At 40.5% G+C, this 19,556-nt stretch overlaps 1 long non-coding RNA gene across 5 annotated transcripts; it reads right to left on the reverse strand.

Annotated features, from left to right (window-relative positions):
- Positions 1–2,545: 2,545 nt before the first annotated feature.
- LOC129860422 (uncharacterized) lies at positions 2,546–19,179 on the reverse strand. Of its 5 annotated transcripts, XR_008760372.1 has the most exons (5): positions 17,541–19,179; positions 17,336–17,436; positions 17,063–17,236; positions 15,186–16,188; positions 2,546–14,851 (listed from the first exon to the last, which is right to left on the reverse strand). It is a non-coding gene; the product is annotated as an uncharacterized LOC129860422 (long non-coding RNA). The 5 variants fall into 5 exon arrangements; XR_008760371.1 differs by having other exon boundaries at positions 2,546–16,188; positions 17,541–19,174; XR_008760370.1 differs by lacking the exons at positions 2,546–14,851; positions 15,186–16,188 and having other exon boundaries at positions 16,832–17,236; positions 17,541–17,597; positions 18,434–19,174.
- Positions 19,180–19,556: the final 377 nt, after the last annotated feature.

A 19,556-nucleotide genomic window follows, 5' to 3' on the forward strand; every position in this document is an offset into this window, starting at 1 on the left:
ACCCCCCAAAGTCAATACTTTGTAGAGCCACCTTTTGCAGCAATTACAGCTGCAAGTCTCTTGGGGTATGTCTATATAAGCTTGGAACATCTAGCCACTGGGATTTTTGTCCATTCTTCAAGGTGAAACTGCTCCAGCTCCTTCAAGTTGGATGGGTTCCGTTGGTGTAGAGCAATCTTTAAGTCATACCACAGATTCTCAATTGGATTGAGGTCTGGGCTTTGACTTGGTCATTCCAAGACATTTAAATGTTTCCCCTTAAACCACTCGAGTGTTGCTTTAGCAGTATGCTTAAGGTCATTGTCCTGCTGGAAGGTGAACCTCCGTCCCAGTCTCAAATCTCTGGAAGACTGAAACGGGTTTCCCTCAAGAATTTCCCTGTGTTTAGCGCCATCATTCCTTCAAATCTGGCCAGTTTCCCAGTCCATGCCAATGAAAAATATCCCCACAGCATGATGCTGCCTCCACCATGCTTCACTGTGGGGATGGGGTTCTCGGGGTGATGAGAGGTGTTGGGTTTACGCAAAACAGCGTTTTCCTTTATGGTAAAAAAGCTCAATTTTAGTCTCATCTGACCAGAGTACCTCCTTCCATATGTTTGGGGAGTCTCCCACATGCCTTTTGGTGAACACCAATCATGTTGTCTTATGTTTTTCTTTAGGCAATGGCTTTTTTTCTGGCAACTCTTCCGTAAAGCCCAGCTCTGTGGACTGTACGACTTAAAGTGGCCCTGTGGACAAACACTCCAATCTCCGCTGTGGAGCTCCTTCAGGGTTATCTTTGGTCTCTTTGTTGCCTCTCTGATTAATGCCTGGTCCGTGAGTTTTGGTGGGCGGCCCTCTCTTGGTAGGTTTGTTGTGGTGCCATATTCATTCCATATTTTAATAATAGATTTAATTGTTCTCTGTTCAAGTTTCAGATATTTTTTTATAACCCAACCCTGATCTGTACTTTTCCACAACTTTGTCGCTGACCTGTTTGGAGAGCTCCTTGGTTTTCATGGTGCCGCTTACTTGGTGGTTCCCCTTGCTGAGTGGTGTTGCAGACTCTGGGGCCTTTCAGAACAGTTGTGTGTATATATACTGAGATCATGTTGCACTTAGATTGCACACAGATTAACTTTATTTAACTAATTATGTGACTTCTGAAGGTAATTGGTTGCACCAGATCTTCTTTATTGGCTTCATAGCAAAGGGGTGAATACACCACTTTTCAGTTTTTATTTTTGAAGTTATTTTTTTCATTTCACTTCACCGATTTGGACTATGTTGTGTATGTCCATTACATGAAATCCAAATAAAAAATCTATTTAAATGACAGGTTGTAATGCAACAAAATAGGAAAAATGCCAAGGGGAATGAATACTTTTACAAGGCACTGTACCTCCATCACTCGAGTATCCCTGCACATTGTATTGGAACTGACACTGTATATACTGTAGTATGCTTACTTTTTCTCATGTGTTTTTTCTACTATTACATTGTTATTGATTATTGTACTGTTGGGTTTTGAGTTTGCAAGAAAGGCATTTCACTGTACTTGTGCATGTGACATTAAAACTTGAAACTTGAAGCCTGAAACTAGCTAGTAACGTTATAGCTATGGCTACCTCTCCAAACGGTAATGTCCAAAGAGGAGGAATGCCTCTGCTGTCTGGAAAGTGCACAGGGGCAGGGACTGCTCGAAGAGATCTGGGAGGGTGCATGCCCCCACCCCAGTGTTGGCCCCCACACAAACTGAAGGATACTTACCACCTTCTTCCACATCCCGAAGAATAACTGTCATAAGCAGCCCAGATCAGAGAGAGCGGGAAGACAGATGTCCATCAGGATAGTTAGTTATTTCATTGAATTCATAACTTTTTTCACATGCTCCTTTGCTGCATGTAAGTTAGCTAACGTTAGCTAGAACCAGTCTCGCTAACTAGCAATCGCAAATAGTAGGCCATGTATGCTTGGTCACGTCTACCCATGACTTATTTCTCTCTCATTTCCCGAGATGATTTAAACACCTCTGGTAAAAAAAAAGTAGGTCTTATACATTGTAACATATTCAAGTGTCCAACCAAAAATTTCATGACTTATATTTAGTGATATAAATGTAATATTTTTGTATTATTATTTATATTTTTTGGTATTTTATTTATTTTTGTATTTATTTTCCTTTATTTAACTAGGCAAGCCAGCTAATAACAAATTCTTGTTTACAATGACCACCTACACGGGCCAAACCTGGACGACACTGTGCCAATTGTGCGCCGCCCTATGGGACTCCCAATCATGGCCGGATGTGACACAGCCTGGATTCGAACCAGGGTGTCTGTAGTGACACCTCTAGCACTGAGATGCAGTGCCTTAGACCGCTGCGACGGCCTCAATTCTACGTGACCAAATGTACAGTTTAAGCTCTTAAATTATTAACTTGTGATTTCCCGGCTGCTGCCAGCTCCTCACTCGTCACCTCAAAAAACTCTTTCCATTTAGCTCATCACCCCTGGAGGTTATCACTGAGAACTCAACGAGCTAATTTTTGTTCCACAGCATTTTATAGAAAAGTCCATCCTCCTGGATGTTCAAGACAAATCACAGATGACAGAATTTATACAAATGCACATTGTGCTCTCATGCAACAGACATCAAGATTTACATGGCAACAAATATCTGTCTCTAGTTCATTTACTGCATGCTTGTACAAAAATACTAATGTAACCTAGAATACTAAATCCTTCCTTTAAAGAAACGGGAGAGTGGTTCTCCCTGTTTCCGACAGACAGGGACACAGACACTAATCATGGATTGGAATGTTGTCTTTACCACAAATTCATCGTAAATCCACTGTCAGTATTAAGTGTCCCAGAGGCCCACTTTCAGTCCACACACAAAGATGAGTGTTCTAAAAAAATAAGCTATTCGACAAATCACAGTATTATAACATAATCTTGTAATTTCTCCACCATAAGGTACATTTAAAAAAAAAAAAAAAAAAATCCCCATTAGCTGCAGTCAAGGCCTCAGCTACTCTTCCTGGGGTCCAAACACATTAAGGTTTACACATTACATATAAAACTAAATCTAAAAAAGCACATCATATAACATTAATACAACACTACATATATAAAATACAAAATGTATAATACCAGCATACAACAATATTACAATGTGCGTGTGTGTAGACTGTGCTAGCTCTTGTGCGTATGTCTGTACCTGCGTATGTGTGTCTGTACCTGTGTGTGTGTCTGTACCTGCGTATGTGTGTGTGTCTGTACCTGCGTATGTGTGTCTGTACCTTTGTGTGTGTCTCTTCACAGTCCTCGCTGTTCCATTAGGTATATTTGTATCTGTTTTTAAAATCTGATTCTACTGCTTGCTCCCGTTACCTAATGTGGAATAGAGTTCCATGTAGTCATGGCTCTATGTAGTACTCTGCACCTCCCATAGTCTGTTCTGGAGTTGGAGACTGTGAAGAGACCTCTGGTGGCATGTCTTGTGGGGTATGCATGGGTGTCCGAGCTTTGTGCTAGTATTTTAAACAGACAGCTCATTCCATTCAGCTTGTCAACACTTCTTAAAAAAACATGTAGTGATGTCAATCTCTCCTCCACTTTGAGCCATTAGAGATTGACATTCATATCATTAACATTAGCTCACCGTGAAATTTTAAGGGCTAGCAGTGCTGCCACTCCCCAATTGTAATTTTGTGCGACCTGACCACACTACTGAACAGTAGTGCAGGTGCAACAAAACTAAGGCCTGTTGGAGGCCTGTTGTTAAGAAGGCAGAGCAGCGCTTTATTATGGGCTGACTTCTCCCCATTTTAGCTACTGTTGTATCAATATTTTTGACCATGACAGTTTACAATCCAGGGATACTCCAAACAGTTTAGTCACCTCAACCTGATACATTTCCACATTATTCATGAGAAGATTTATGTTGAGGTTTAGTGAGTGTTTTGTTCCAAATACAATGCTTTGAATCAAATCAAATGTTATTTGTCATTTACACATGGTTAGCAGATGTTAATGTGAGAGTAGCGAAATGCTTGTGGTTCTAATTCCGACAGTGCAGTAATATCTCAGAAGTAATCTAACAATTCCCTAACAACTACATAATACAAACAAATCTAAAGGGGTGACTGAGAATATGTACATGTATATTGATATACAGTGGGGAGAACAAGTATTTGATACACTGCCGATTCTTCAGGTTTTCCTACTTACAAAGCATGTAGAGGTCTGTAATTTTTATCATAGGTACACTTCAACTGTGAGAGACGGAATCTAAAACAAAAATCCAGAAAATCACATTGTATGATTTTTAAGTAATTCATTTGCATTTTATTGCATGACATAAGTATTTGATACATTAGAAAAGCACAACTTAATATTTGGTACAGAAACCTTTGTTTGCAATTACAGAGATCATACGTTTCCTGTAGTTCTTGACCAGGCGTTGACCATGCTAGCGTTCCACCACGACAACAGCCAGTGAAATTGCAGGGCGCCAAATTCAAAACAACAGAGATCCCAAAATTAAAATTCCTCAAACATACAAGTATTATCCACCATTTTAAAGATACACTTCTTGTAAATCCAACCACAGTGTACGATTTCAAAAAGGCTTTACTGCAAAAGCACACTATGCGATTATGTTAGGTCAGCACCTAGTCACAGAAAACCATACAACCATTTTTCCAGCCAAAGAGAGGAGTCACAAAAAGCAAAAATAGAGATTAAATGAATCACTAACCTTTGATGATCTTCATCCGATGGCACTCATAAGACTTCATGTTACACAATACATGTATGTTTTGTTCGATAAAGTTCATATCCAAAAATCTCAGTTTACATTGGCGCGTTATGGTCAGAAATGCATTGTCTCAAACAAATATCCGGTGAAAGTGCAGAGAGCCACATCAAATTACAGAAATACTGATCATAAACATTGATAAACGATACAAGTGTTAAACATACGGATAAAGATAAACTTCTCCTTAATGCAACCGCTGTGTCAGATTTCAGAAAGGCTTTACGGAGAAAGCACACTTTGCGGTTATGTTAGGTCAGCACCTAGCCACAGAAACCCATACAGACATTTTCCAGCTAAGGAGAGTGTCACAAAAGTCAGAAATAGCATAAAAATGTATCACTTACCTTTGATGATCTTCATCTGGTGGCACTCCCAGGTCTCCATGTTAGACAATAAATGTTTATTTTGTTCGATAGCTATTGTCCGGTTGAAATATTATTGATTATTTATTTATGACAAAAACAACCGGAGGATTGATTTGAAACATTGTTTGGCATGTTTCTATTAACTTTTATTGTACTTTTTTTGACTTTTCGTCTGGACTTAGTGCAGGCGCCTTAAACATCAATGTTCAGTACATCTGCACTTCATGAATGAATACATGAAAAGTAAGTAGACTGGCACTTGTATTATGTTTGGTTTATTGTTTTCCACTGTTTTTAAATAATGGTATATGGTGTTGTCGCCCATTTTGGGTGCAGTTTAACAAATATACAACCTTCATTGTGCATTGTACCTTAATAGTCGTATCTTAGTATTTTCTATGTTCAGTTGCAGACATGGCCACCTGCTTGGAGGAACAGTGTGCTCCTGACCAACAGCCTGTAACCAGTGACAATGATGGGTAAGGGGTAAGGGAATTGTACTTCTAAGCAGTTCACATTCAGCACTGACATTATATTTACAGTGACACATTTTCTGTAACTTCAGTTGTCTGTCCCCTAAGAATGGGATGAATTACTAGACTTTTACATTGCACAAAAAAAAAGTTTTATTTTAATTATCACCAACTGAATTATCACCAACTGACCTGGTTGCTGGAATGCTGGATGACCTCAACAGGCTGAGTATCGACGACAACTTTAGTGAGGCACTGGTGGCAATTGCGAAGCAGTTAAAGGCAATCCATCAAGGCTTGTCAGCCATTTCTTTGGGAAGTCTCACATTAGCCCAGCGGCCAACAGAGCAGCAGCACTCTGAAGAGCTGCCAGATGACCAGGCCATATGATTCCCTGTCAGCTGTTGCCCATCGTTCCACCAAGGATGGTACAAAACGGCGCCTCACGACTGGACGACCAAAAGGCCAGAACAGTGGCTCTGAGCACCCATACTGTTCACATACTAAAAGGAAAAGGCCATCAGAAATTAGATATCAAGTTGTTTGACTCAGTGTATGCAAATAGTAATCACCCAAAGTGAATAAAGCACATTAAGTAAAATGATGTTCCTCGAAGTTCCTACTATCTCAAAAAAATACAAAATGCTGAAGGGGAGTGGTTAGCCACTGGCATAGAAAAAATATGTATGTATTAAGGATTTAGCAAATATGATGTAAAACATAACTAATCCGTCGAATACGCTATGCTACAGCCATTGAATCTGTCTTTGAGTATGATATTCACTTCCAGACATGGAGAGCGCTCAATCGTTGTAGAACGACCCTCTGAATTACGGGCGTGGTTTTGGCTTAACTGCGTTGGGGAAAAGAAAAATGCCTGAAAAACAGCTCGGTGTGGGGCGGTGCTTCCTTTATTGGCCCCATCATGCATTGTGCAACGGCCATGAATGCTGGCTGGTCATTGTGGTTCACTAGGAGCAGACAATTACACAGGATTGATTTCCTGATTCTATCATTGAAAAGAAAATCCACTCGTTCTTGCTTGTGGTGAGGAGATTTTTTAGGTTTATGCCAAAACATAATGTTTTTAATATGGTATTGACTATGTACACTGGCAGAGCCAAGATTAAATTTCCCTTTAACTGTTTCCCCCCACAGTTAGCCAAATTATTAAGGTAGCCACTGCTCCAACAATCAATCTAGCTAGATACCATAATGCTGTTTGGTCAAAAGCTTGCATCCATAAATTACGAGGTGTCTCCAGTTATGTTTACATTTTATTTATTTAACCTTTATTTAACCAGGTAGGAAGGTTGAGACAAGTTCTTATTTGCAACTGCGACATGGCCAAGATAAAGAAAAGCAGTGTGACACAAACAACAACACAGAGTTACACATGGAATAAACCAACATACAGTCAATAACACAATAGAAAACGTCTATATACAGTGTGTGCAAATGAGGTAGGATAAGTGAGGTAAGGCAATAAATAGGCCATAGTGGAGAAATAATTACAATTTAGCAATTAAACACTGGAGTGATAGATGTGCAGAAGATGAATGTGCAAGTAGAGATACTGGGGAGCAAAGGAGCAAAAAAAAAATATAAATAAATAACAGTATAGGGATGAGGTAGTTGGATGGGCTATTTACAGCTGGACAATTTACAGGTGCAGTGATCGATGAGCTGCTCTGACAGCTGGTGCTTAAAGTTAGTGAGGGAGATATGAGTGTCCAGCTTCAGTGATTTTTGCAATTCGTTCCAGTCATTGGCAGCAGAGAACTGGAAGGAACGGTGGCCAAAGGACGAATTGGCTTTGGGGGTGACCAGTGCAATATACCTGCTGGAGCGCGTGCTAGGTTTGGGTGCTGCTATGGTGACTAGTGAGCTGAGATAAGGCTATTTTACCGATTGTGACACAATTTACTTTGAAGTGTATGGTTTAATCAAATGTTTGTGTTAAAATATATCATATTACACATTTAGTAATGACATAATGCATTAAACTTCACGCAATGTAACACTTTTGTATGACTTAATAAAGTCCGAAAAAAGGTGCATTGATAAGCACACCAAAGCACACCAAAAACTGTATTAACGATAAGTAATAAAATTATGTCGGAACTTCTAAAAGCCTATTTCACACCAAACCCTGCTGAATTTGCAATAACTTTTCTTTCATTTTGATTTCGGTACAAATTAAAATGTGGCACTGACTCGCCCATGGATTGATGAGTTCGGCATTCAACTAGCCATGTGCAACATGCACGCAGTTACAAGCCTGCGAGAGTTAGCACCAGGCGGATGAGCTGGAATGTGAAGCTAGTTAAGCTTTAGAAAACCCCGAGTAGATCTAGCTTGCTTCATAGGATTCCCCTCAGAGCCTACACATACCTGAGCACCATTTGTTCTATACTGGACAAATAGTTGTTTTTGACTCTTGATTTGATGTTGATGAGAGTATTGTGCATGACACTTTTTTATTCTGCCAATGATTATCGTTACAAAACATCTATTAGCATCTGTTGAAATGGCAGAATTTCAAACTTACAAGAAATGCAGACACTGGTTTGTCAGATGACAGGAAAAAATGCAGGAATGCATCCTTTGATCCATATCACTTACGATTTAACTTTCTGTCAGAAATTAGCCAGAATTTTGTTTACATAATTACATTGGCAATTTAGTTACAACATTTCTTTCACAATGCATTACAAAGATCATTATGGATACTAATCTAAAGCAGCATTAAAAAGCATTTCCCAGAAGTCATCCAACAGCCACAGCTACGAATACAGATCGGCCAACTCACACCATTTCTCCTGCAGCCATGAAAATAATAATAATGATCTATAATATTTACAATTATTATTTCTTATCTCGTGGATGGATCCGTTCCCTGCTTCTCAATGCAGTGAAGTTTTAATTAGACACACACACTGGGGCGTGGGAAGGGCTATCGTTAATAACGCGGCATAAAAGTAATGCCAGACAGCCTCTGACACTTTTAGTAGTTGGGGAAACACGATGTAATCTGCATTTGGTGCCAGGAACAAGCCTGTACTGTGAGGAGAGGGAGTGTGGCTCAGTAACTCAGAACAGAGTAGTGAAAGTACATCACTGATGAAGACATTATCTGTGAGTTATACACAGGCAAGACAGAGGTTGGGAGAGCATATAGACCATAGGAGAGAAAGAAAGAGATGGTCTGCTACGGCGGCCGCTAATCCCTGATACACGTTCTCTGATTTCTCTTCCCCATCCCTGGGAATTAAAGGGATAGTTCACCCAAATTACAAAGGGCCTGATATAGAGTTGAGATAAGCACAGTTTTATGGTAATTTTTAAGATTAATTAAGATCATATTCAGTTAAGAACATTTAACTAAATGTTTCAGCATGTTATATATTTTCCCTTTCTGTAATACACATTGCAGTGTTCTGTTTGTGACATGGGTTGAGGGTCACTAGACTTGATATTGAATGTTATGGATTCTTGCAATATCTGTTTATAGTGATTGACGCCAGACATGGGGTCCAAGTACATGGACTGAGGACACACTAATTATTCAATGTGTTTTATTGATGACATTCTATGAACACTGTGTGATTCTGCAGCAGATAACAGTCACTGCTTTTTGTTTTGAGTTTCTAGAAACCTTTTGACTGGTGTTGTCTGATTAGTATGCAATGGGACATTTTCTCCGCTTCTGCACCGTAAGTGTCTCCCTGTTGCAACTTGTAATAAACCGGATAGATTTTTTATTGACGTTATCTGCAACTGCTCACCTTTTAGTTCACCCCTAAATTCCTATTATACACAGTCAACTTAAAAAGATAATTGATGCCAGTGGGAGACTTCTGAGATGTGCAACAAGAACACAAGTTAAAATGCCAGACCAAATGAAGTCGTCAAAGAGTGATTGTGGCCCATTTAATCTAGGTGAACTATTTCTTTAAAACTCCCTTTAGCGGGATGATTTTCATCAACAACCGCTAAATTGCAGAGCGCCAAATGATTTTTTTTTTGCTAAAAACATTTATATTCATGAAATCACAAGTGCAATATAGCAAAACACATTTTAGCTTGTTGTTAATCCACCTGACGTGTCAGATTTTGAAAATCTGCTTTACAGCAAAAGCAATCCAAGCGTTTGTGTGAGTTTATCGATCACTAGACAAAACATTAAGAACACCTAGCAGCAGTGTAGATTGGTCACGAAAGCCAGAAAAGCAATAAAATGAATCGCTTACCTTTGATGATCTTCAGATGTTTGCACTCACGAGACTCCCAGTTACACAATAAATGTTCCTTTTGTTCAATAAAGATTATTTTTATATCAAACCTCCATTTGTTTGGCGCGTTATGTTCAGTATTCCACAGCCTTAGGCAGGTCATCAAGGCTTGACGAAAATTCCGAAGATTATCCGTAAAGTTCGTAGAACATGTCAAACGTTTTTAATAATCAATCTTTAGGTTGTTTTTAACATCAATAAATGATAATATTTCAACCGAACTGTAAACTATTCAATACTGGAGAGAAAGAAAATGTCGAGCAAACCATGCGCGTAAAAATGTTGACAGTTTTGGAAACTTTAGAGTTTTCTATCCTACTCTGTCAATTATATGCATATTCTAGCATCTGGACCTGAGAAATATGCAGCTTACAATGGGAACGTTATTTTTCCAAACATAAAAATTCTGCCCCCTAGCTTCAATTAAGGTGCCTTTTGGCAAACTACAAGCGGCCTGTCATGTGCCTTTTACTGAGGAGTGGCTTCCGTCTGGCCACTCAAACATAAAGGCCAGATTGGTGGAGTGCTGGAGAGATTCTGGGGGGTGGGGGTGGAGCCTCTCTGGGGGGCAGAAGTGGATTGGGTGGTACGTTCTATATGAGCAGGGAGCTCAGGTGTGTCATCCTGAATACACACATCCTCCTCAGGCGAGGTCCTGGAGTCAGAAAGAGGTAGTATTCATTAGGGCACACCATAGCAAAATGATTTGCAAGCATTTCTTATTGGACAAGGTCAGGTAGTCCCTCTCTTTCAGTCAACTTCCACTACCCTCGTCAAACTAGTCAATACGTGTCCCTCATTAAAAATGTGTTAACTTTTATGGCTGCAGAGGCAGTATTGAGTAGCTTGGATGAAAGGTGCACAGAGGTGCCCAGAGTAAACGGCCTCCTCCTCAGTCATAGTTGCTAATATATGCATATTATTATTAGTATTGGATAGAAAACACTTTGAAGTTTCTAAAACTGTTTGAATTATATCTGTGAGTATAACAGAACTCATATGGCAGGCAAAAACATGAGAAGAAATCCAACCAGGAAATGAGAAATCTGAGGTTGGTCGATTTTCAACTCATCGTCTATTGAAAACACAGTAGGATATGGATCTGTTTGCACTTCCTATGGCTTCCACTAGATGTCAACAGTGTGTAGAACGTTGCATGAAGCTTCTACTGTGATGTTGAGCCGGATGGGAGCTGTTTGAGTCAGTGGTCTGGCAGAGAGTGTTAGGATTTATGTTTATGCACTATAGCCTGCTACCATATTGTATGAAGATGAATATTGTTTTGTTACACACACACACAAACAATACAGATGTGGGTGTATAAAGACTGACCAACATTGAGTGACAGGCCATAAAAGCTGTGGTCAATCTGGAGAGGGGAGGGGTGCAAATCTCTCTAGGCCAACCAGGGAGGTTAGATTACTGGACAATACCATATTAGGAACTGTTTCAGTGTAGAATCGACAGACACAAGACGGATCTAATCTACGCAACGACCAGATGCGGACATCTGAAAGAAGGGGACCAGTCTGAATAACGGTGATAGGCTGGGCAAACTCAGCCTCTACTGTGATAGGCCAACAGACGCGTTGGAACTACGTCATCACGGTATAAGAACAGCTGTTTACGTACTTCCTGCCAGTTCCCTGCGTGGTGATACAGTGAACCCGTATATACGAAAATTGCATTTGCCATTCATTGCTTGCGGTAATTAAACATAATTAAAGAAAGTTAGCAGACCTTGCTTTTTATTTATCCTGATACCGGATGTGTTACACGCAGCGTTCACAAGAGCCAGGTCCTGGTCGCACGCATTCCACATGATATCGACTTGCGTTCCATTACTTCTATAGACACGGAGGAATTCTCCGGTTGGAACGTTATTGAAAATGTATGATAACATCATCCTAAAGATTGATTCTATACTTAGTTTGACAAGTGTATTCGACCTGTAATATAACTTTTTGAAGTTTTCGTCCTACGTTTTCCTGGACCTGCACGAGCGTTTGGATATGTGTACTAAACGTGCTACCAAAAGTAGCTACTTGGACATAAATGATGGACATTACCGAACAAAACAAACATTTCTTGTGGAAGTGGGAGTCCTGGGAGTGCATTCCGACGAAGATCAGCAAAGGTAAGTGAAGATTTATAATGCTTTTTATGAGTTTTGTTGACTGCACAATTTGGGCGGGTAACTCTATGGCTTACTTTTGTGGCTGAACACTGTTCTCAGATTATTGAATATTGTGTTTTGCCGTAAAGCGTTTTGAAATCTGACACAGCGGTTGCATTAAGAACAAGTGTATCTTTAATTCTATGTAAAACATGTATCTTTCATCAAAGTTTATGATGAGTATTTCTGTTATTTGACGTGGCTCTCTGCAATTTCTCCGGATATTTTGGAGGCATTTCTGAACATGGCGCCAATGTAAACAGAGGTTTTTGGATATAAATATGAACTTTATCGAACAAAACATATATGTATTGTGTAACATGAAGTCCTATGAGTGTCATCTGATGAAGATCAAAGGTTAGTGATTCATTTTATCTCTATTTCTGCTTTTTGTGACTCCTGTCTTTGGAAAAATAGCTGTGTTTTTCTGTGATTTTGTGGTGACCTAACATAATTGTTTGTGGTGCTTTCGCTGTAAAGCCTATTTGAAATCGGACACTTTGGTGGGATTAACAACAAGATTACCTTTAAAAAGGTATAAGATACATGTATGTTTAAGGAATTTTAATTATGAGATTTCTGTTGTTTGAATTTGGCGCCCTGCACTTTCACTGGCTGTTGTCATATCATCACGTTAACCGGATTGCAGCCATAAGAAGTTAAGGACTTTCAAACCATTAGAAACAAGATTCTCTGGTCTGATGAAACCAAGATTTAACTATTTGGCCTGAATGCCAAGCGTCACGTCTGGAGTAAACCTGGCACCATTCCTACGGTGAAGCATGGTAGGGGCAGTATCATGCTGTGGGGATGTTTTTCAGGGACTGGGAGATTTAGTCAGGATCGAGGGGGAAAATGAACGGAGCAAAGTACAGAGATCCTTCATGAAAACCTGCTCCAGAGCACTCAGGACCTCAGACTGGGGCAAAGGTTCACCTTGTAACAGGACAATGACCCTAAGCACACAGTCAAGACAATGCAGGAGTGGCTTCCGGACAACTCGCAATGTTATTGAGCGGCGCAGCCAGAGCCCGGACTTGAACCCGATCTAAAATCTCTGGAGAGACCTGCAAATAGTTAGGTCTGGAAGGCGAGCATCCTGGACTCGCCTCTTCACTGTTGCCGTTGAGACTGGTGTTTTGCGGGTACTATTTAATGAAGCTGCCAGTTGAGGACTTGATTCATAAAGCCTCTCAGGGTAGGGGTGGTGATCTAGGATCAGGCCTCCGGGTAGGATTGGTGATCTAGGATCAGGCCTCCGGGTAGGGGTGGTGATCTAGGATCAGGCCTCCGGGTAGGGGTGGTGATCTGGGATCAGGCCAGGGATCCAGGATCAGGCCTCCGGGTAGGGGTGGTGATCTAGGATCAGGTCTCTAAGTGACCCCAAACTTTTGAACGGTAGTGTATATTTGCAAAAAATAAAAACAACTGTTTTGGCTTCGTTATTAATGGGGTATTGTGTGTAGATTTGAGGGGGGGGAAAACAATTTATTCAATTTTAGAATAAGGCTGTAATGTAACAAAATGTGGAAAAGTGAAGGGGTCTGAATACTTTCCGAATGTTATGTTGGTTTTTAAATGGTGACTTGGGCTGTTTCCCAGACACAGATAAAGCCTAGTCCTGGACTAAAAAGCAAGTTAAATGGAGAATCAGGACTAGGCTTAATCTGTGTCTGGGAAACCTCTACATAATGTATACTATATGTTAACCCTAAGTGTTCTGTTGTGGCCCTCCTGTAGATGTGGACAGCAGAGGAGACGGGTGAAGGAGGGAGTGAAGAGCTATGGAGTGGGAAAATGGGTCCGAGTGAAGGCCTCTGAACTGTTGGAGAGTCTCCACATCCTCCCTTGTCTGCTTAAAATGATCCTTCACTATGGAGTTAAACTTCATAGAAGACTGTGAATATGTGGTGACAAATGGGATAATACACCCATTACTAGTCTTCCCATATATAGGTTCAGTTACAAACATAGTATTCACCTCTGCTCTTATAGTACGGAGGAAATGTTTCGAGTAACCTCTGGGTCTGAGAGCCTTAACATGAAGAAATTAGCAACAAAGGTTTATTTCAAACCTATGGACACTCATTCCCTCTTACACAAATCCAGTTTTCATCCAAAACACACATACAGAGGGTTGATAAAGTCGCAGGGTCCCACTCTCAAGCCAAGCAGGAGCAGTTTCTGTTACACTCTGACAACAGGCTGCCATCGTACACCAGGGGACAGAGAAAATGGCTGGTAATAATGATGTTTAAATAATTGTTGCTGAACTATCATTGACATAGGCACAGTGACAAAACAGTCAGGAATCCTGGCTCAGTAACAACCATACTGTATATTCCCACAAGAGGGAGCCCCGGCACAAGCCCATGTGTGTTTTGGTCTAACTCTCCCTCATATTCCACTGATCAAAACATTAGTTTTTATCAACCCACCAACCAACCATTCAGATGTCATATTTACCCGTTGTAGGACACGGTCAGACCAGCCACCTGAACGTTGTCACACTTAGTGCCAGACTGCAGAGGGAGGAGGAGGTAGGCCATGAAGGAGGTGACAAAAGACAGCTAGGCTCCAGACACAATGCCAAGCTTATACATCTTCATCAGTAGACCTCCCAGGAATGTCCCCACCGCACCCACAGGCAGGTTCAACTCACCAAGAAAAGTTATACTCACACATCTTTAGTGCTACCAGTGTGCTGGAGTTTCATTTCCACTCATGTTCAACAAACCTACAGAGGATGAAAGAGAACAAAAAAAGTACTGACAGGATGGAACATTTCAGGTGGAGCATGTCCAGGTTTCTATGGCTTCGTTGAGACAGGCTGCCCAATTCAGTCATTTGTTTAAGTAATTGGTCTTTTGACCAATCAAATATACTCAGAAAAAGAGCTGATGCGAAAACATGTAATGTGATTGGTCAAAAGACCAATTAGTGGAAAAAATATCATAATTGGGCTGCCTGTCTAAATGCATCCCGTGTCTCTCTCTTTGACCCAAACCTCAGTCCTTGCATCAATTACAGAGGGCTGAAAAGGATTAGGATCAAGAATCGTTACCCCCTACCCGATGTCCGCCGCCTTGGAGTTGGCCCTAGGAGCCCAATTCTTCACCAAACTGGACCTCCGCAACGCTTAAAATCTGGTGAGAATCAGGGGGGGAAATTAGTGGAAAACTGCCTTTAACACCCCTAATGGTCACTGAGTATTTAGTCATGACCTTTGGAATATCGAACTCACCGGCAGTCTTTCAGGCATTGATCAATGACACTCTAAGGGATTTGTTGAACCGGTTCGTCTTTGTTTCCCTCGACGACATCCTGATCTTCTCCAAAAACCCTTCCGGAACACATACAGCCCTGTCCCACCTCACTCAAGCAGGTTTATGCTGGAATCCCGAGGCTGACAGGGCATTTATAGAGCTCAAGGGACGTTTCACCTTCGGACCCATCCTCGTTCATCCTGATCCTACACGCCCCTTTGTGATAGAGGTGGGTGCCTCGGACACCGGAGCTGGGGTGGTCCTTTCACAGCGGAAGGAGGAGGACAAGAAACTGCACCCACACACCTTTCTCTCCAAGCGATTCTCGCCAGCAGAAGGCAACTACGATGTAGGCAACTGGGACCTCTTGGCAGTTAAGTGGGCCCTTGAGGGGTGGAGACACTGGTTGGAACCACTGCTTCATCTTCTGGTCTTTTCTCTGCGCCAGGGTCCAACTTTACCACATCACAGTTAAAGCATCTCTCAATCTCTTCTCTTCACATGTTTGGCCCCAAAACATTATCAAGCAGCTGACCAATTACGCAAGACTTTAGTTCTAAGTTAACTGAGATTAATCAACAACTGGATACATTTCTTTATTTCTAAAGTGAAACTATCCTCCGCATTGGCGTATCTCTAGAAGCACAAGTTTAACCAGTATTTCAGTTGTTTTACCGTCCCATGAAGAAGTGTGGCAGGCCTGTGAGGAAGGATCCTACAGCCATGAGGAAACAGCCCATAGCAATGAGCCTGGGCCAGTGCAGCTTCGCCCCAAAATGGCTGACCACAGCCAGGAACAGCAGGTTATCTGCAAGAAACCACAACACTACAGTAGCCAGGAATCGCAAATTATAAATGCTGTTTTTTTTAAACTAAAAAGGGTATATCAGTTTGGATAATAGGCTGCAACAACATTTCGTTTTTGCAGGGTGGTGTTGTAAGGGGCTTATTGTATTCCAGCCACTAGGGGGTACTCCGGTGAAGCCCATGGGAAATAAAGAAATATAGTTTAAGTGAATTGGGAAGAGTAAGAATGAAAAACTAAAGAAAGACTGCAAACGGCTGTTACCTGTGCTAACATGATTAAAAGGGATGTAAACCGTACTTTTCGCGTTGTAGTTTATATGATAAGCTCATTGGAAGGGTAACATATACAGGATGTACATAAAAATGGGCATAAACACGTGACATAGAAAATAAAAATATTGACATTTAGGAATTCAAAATGCATCTAAATATATTTTGTCCTGTCTGTGGAATACATCATAATTTTTTTTAAATATATGTATAAAATATACTTGTCTGCACAGTAAGTAAATGTAGGAAATCCAAAATAAACAAAATATGTTTTTGTAATGTCTAAAATAAAATATGTGTATAATATATACTTGTCTGTAACGTAAAGCAATGCAGAAGCAATAAACATTGTAAATGATGATAGAACACATGAGGACACAAAGGAGAGATTTAATTAAAAGATAATCTTTTAATACATTTTTAATGCGGAACTTTTTTAATGCTGAAAAAATCAATGTATGGCAAATCCACTCTGGGCAAATGGCCTGTTGGACAAAAATTCAAAATAGTTAAGATCCTTGCTACTTCAGCCATTTGCTATGTTAAAGTAAAATCTCAGTTAATGATGAATGGATACAATTTGGAAGGATTTTCCAGAGTCATACCTCAGTAGGGTAGAGTGTCAGGTGGCACAACCATTGGTGCCATGAGGTCAAAGTGTGAAGGAGGGAGCAAGCCAGAGAGCTGTCTAGGAAGCAGTCCAGGCCCATGGCTTGTAGGCTTTGAGTTGGTCCCATCATTGTAATGCATTGTAGGGTATCTGCTGCCCCATAGACCTGCTGGTAGTGGGTAAGGTGTTAGCAGGAGACCACCAGGGACATCTATGATCGGCTGACACAGTCTTGGTTAAACCACATGTATTCTAAAGCAATATTCACCTGCTTTCATAGAGTAATGATTCACTCCTTTGGGGGACACTGCCAGTGTTCCCCTGATATCCATATGTCCCCATCGGTGGAGGTGGTGGTACACACTTGTTCTGTAAAACACATCAACACATTTTCAAAATTGTTAGTAATATTATCACAGTTAAAATACAATGGGTTTTCACTGTTTTAAATTTTATTGAATTTAAGTGTATACCTAAGCCTTGGGCTCAGTTTTGTTAACCCATCTGTGCAGAGTTGGATCCCAGACAATCTGAGGAAGAAGATATTAGCAATGTGAAGCAAGCCACAATTTTTTTTATATCATAGCAGGATGCTCAACATTTCGAAGTCGGACATCTGTAATAAGTGGGAAAAGTCAGGCCACTCTGCTCATGTCACCACACAGAACAATTACTAGATGACAGGTAGCAATGTCTCGCTCTGATACTCTTCTACAACCCAATCTTAACCTACACGCAGTCACAGGGATTACTGGGAGGTTACTCCAGGACTCTGCCATCGCATTGTTTTGGTTGCAAAATCAACAATTCCCTGCATATTATATGAGGGCTTGCAAATTTGACCAATCACCAAACAATTTCTGCATAAAATAGTCACATCATCACAATATTATCGCATAGAACTGACCCATTACCACAGTACAAAAAGAGGGCTCGCAATTTCAACCAATCACCGCACATTTACTGCATAATATGGTTCAATCAAGCCACACGTCAACACAGTTTTTTCCTTTGTCAGTGCATTTTTGCAACTAATTGGACAAAACAATTGCATATTGCTATGCAAAATGTCATATGTCGCTGCAAAATCTAGCATATTTATCTGCAAATATCAAAAAGATCCATGTGAAATCCTGGAGAGATTCACTGGAGTATGAAAATGTATACACGGGCTACTGTAAGTCGCTCTGGATAAGAGTGTCTGATAAATGACTAAAATGTAAAAGTAAAATGGAGCTAAACCTGTTTTATGTAGAAAATGCATGAAAGTATTACAGCTGTACACTGACATGAGCCATATATTTAATCTATCACAATTTATTCTCACAATGGTAATTTCTTTACTAATTGGGTAAATTTAAGTGACCTCTTCTCTTGGAATAGAAATCAACAGGTGGAGTGCACGCTCCACCATCTCATTTCCACAGTGGTGCCACCATGGGGATGATGGGACGTGGTTGTGGATGATTGTTTCCATCTTCACAGGGACACTGGCTGTGAGGAGGATCTCCTCCCTGTGCACAGGGACACTAGCCTTTTGGACGATCCACTCCCTGTGCGCAGATGACATTCATGACATCTGCGCTCTCTTTGATTTTAGCCGTGAGGATGCGGACGATGTTGTCCTGTAGCTGGCTCATTGATGGTTCACTTCTCAGCTTCTTTGGAAGTTGCTCCTTGGTTGGGGTATTCGGGAATGAATCGCATTCACCCCCCTTTTTTAAACTGCAAGCATATGATTGAGTTTCAACAATGCCTCTTTTCTCCTTGGAAGTTTCAACATCCATCATCTCAGCAACAGTTTGGTCATGTCCTGATTACATGCTACTATCTATGAAGACGTTAGCAGGCTAACTTAACTACACACGCTGAAACTTTTCGATAGCTAGCTTGTTCGTTGGAAATCGTAAAAAAATATATGTCAATGGTTTGATTAATTAGAAAAGTATTAATTGTATGGTTAATTATCATTTTTTGTGAAACAAACAAATTGCAACTGCAGCCTTAAACTATAAACTTTGTGAGAAAACCCTAAAATTGTTCCTCAGCTAGTAATGTTACACCCTCTCATGCCGCCATCTTGACCATGTCACTGATTTCATGGAGCTCTACTGCGCATCACTTCCTTCACAAAATCCCGCAAACGTGAAAGGCCCAGAAATAAACATCGCGAGATTGTAAATATGTGTGAGAGAGTCAGAGATTTGAAAGCAGACGCTTTCATCCAAAGCGATCTACAGTAATGCGTACATACATTTTACTTTTGGGTGGCCCAGGGAAAATAGACTTTTTCGAGTTTTTCGTATTATTTTTGTATCTCTTTCTTTATAATACTGTATGTATTCAATAATTTCGAATTGATCACTTCCCACTGGGCACATACATCAATTCAATGTTTGTTCCACGTTGGTTCAACGTAATTGAATTGGAATTTCATGGATATTGTGTCACAGTGAATTATATAATCTGCAGTCTATTTAATTATGTTT

Source organism: Salvelinus fontinalis, chromosome 8 (assembly GCF_029448725.1).
Source record: "Salvelinus fontinalis isolate EN_2023a chromosome 8, ASM2944872v1, whole genome shotgun sequence".
NCBI classification, from domain to species: domain Eukaryota; kingdom Metazoa; phylum Chordata; class Actinopteri; order Salmoniformes; family Salmonidae; genus Salvelinus; species Salvelinus fontinalis.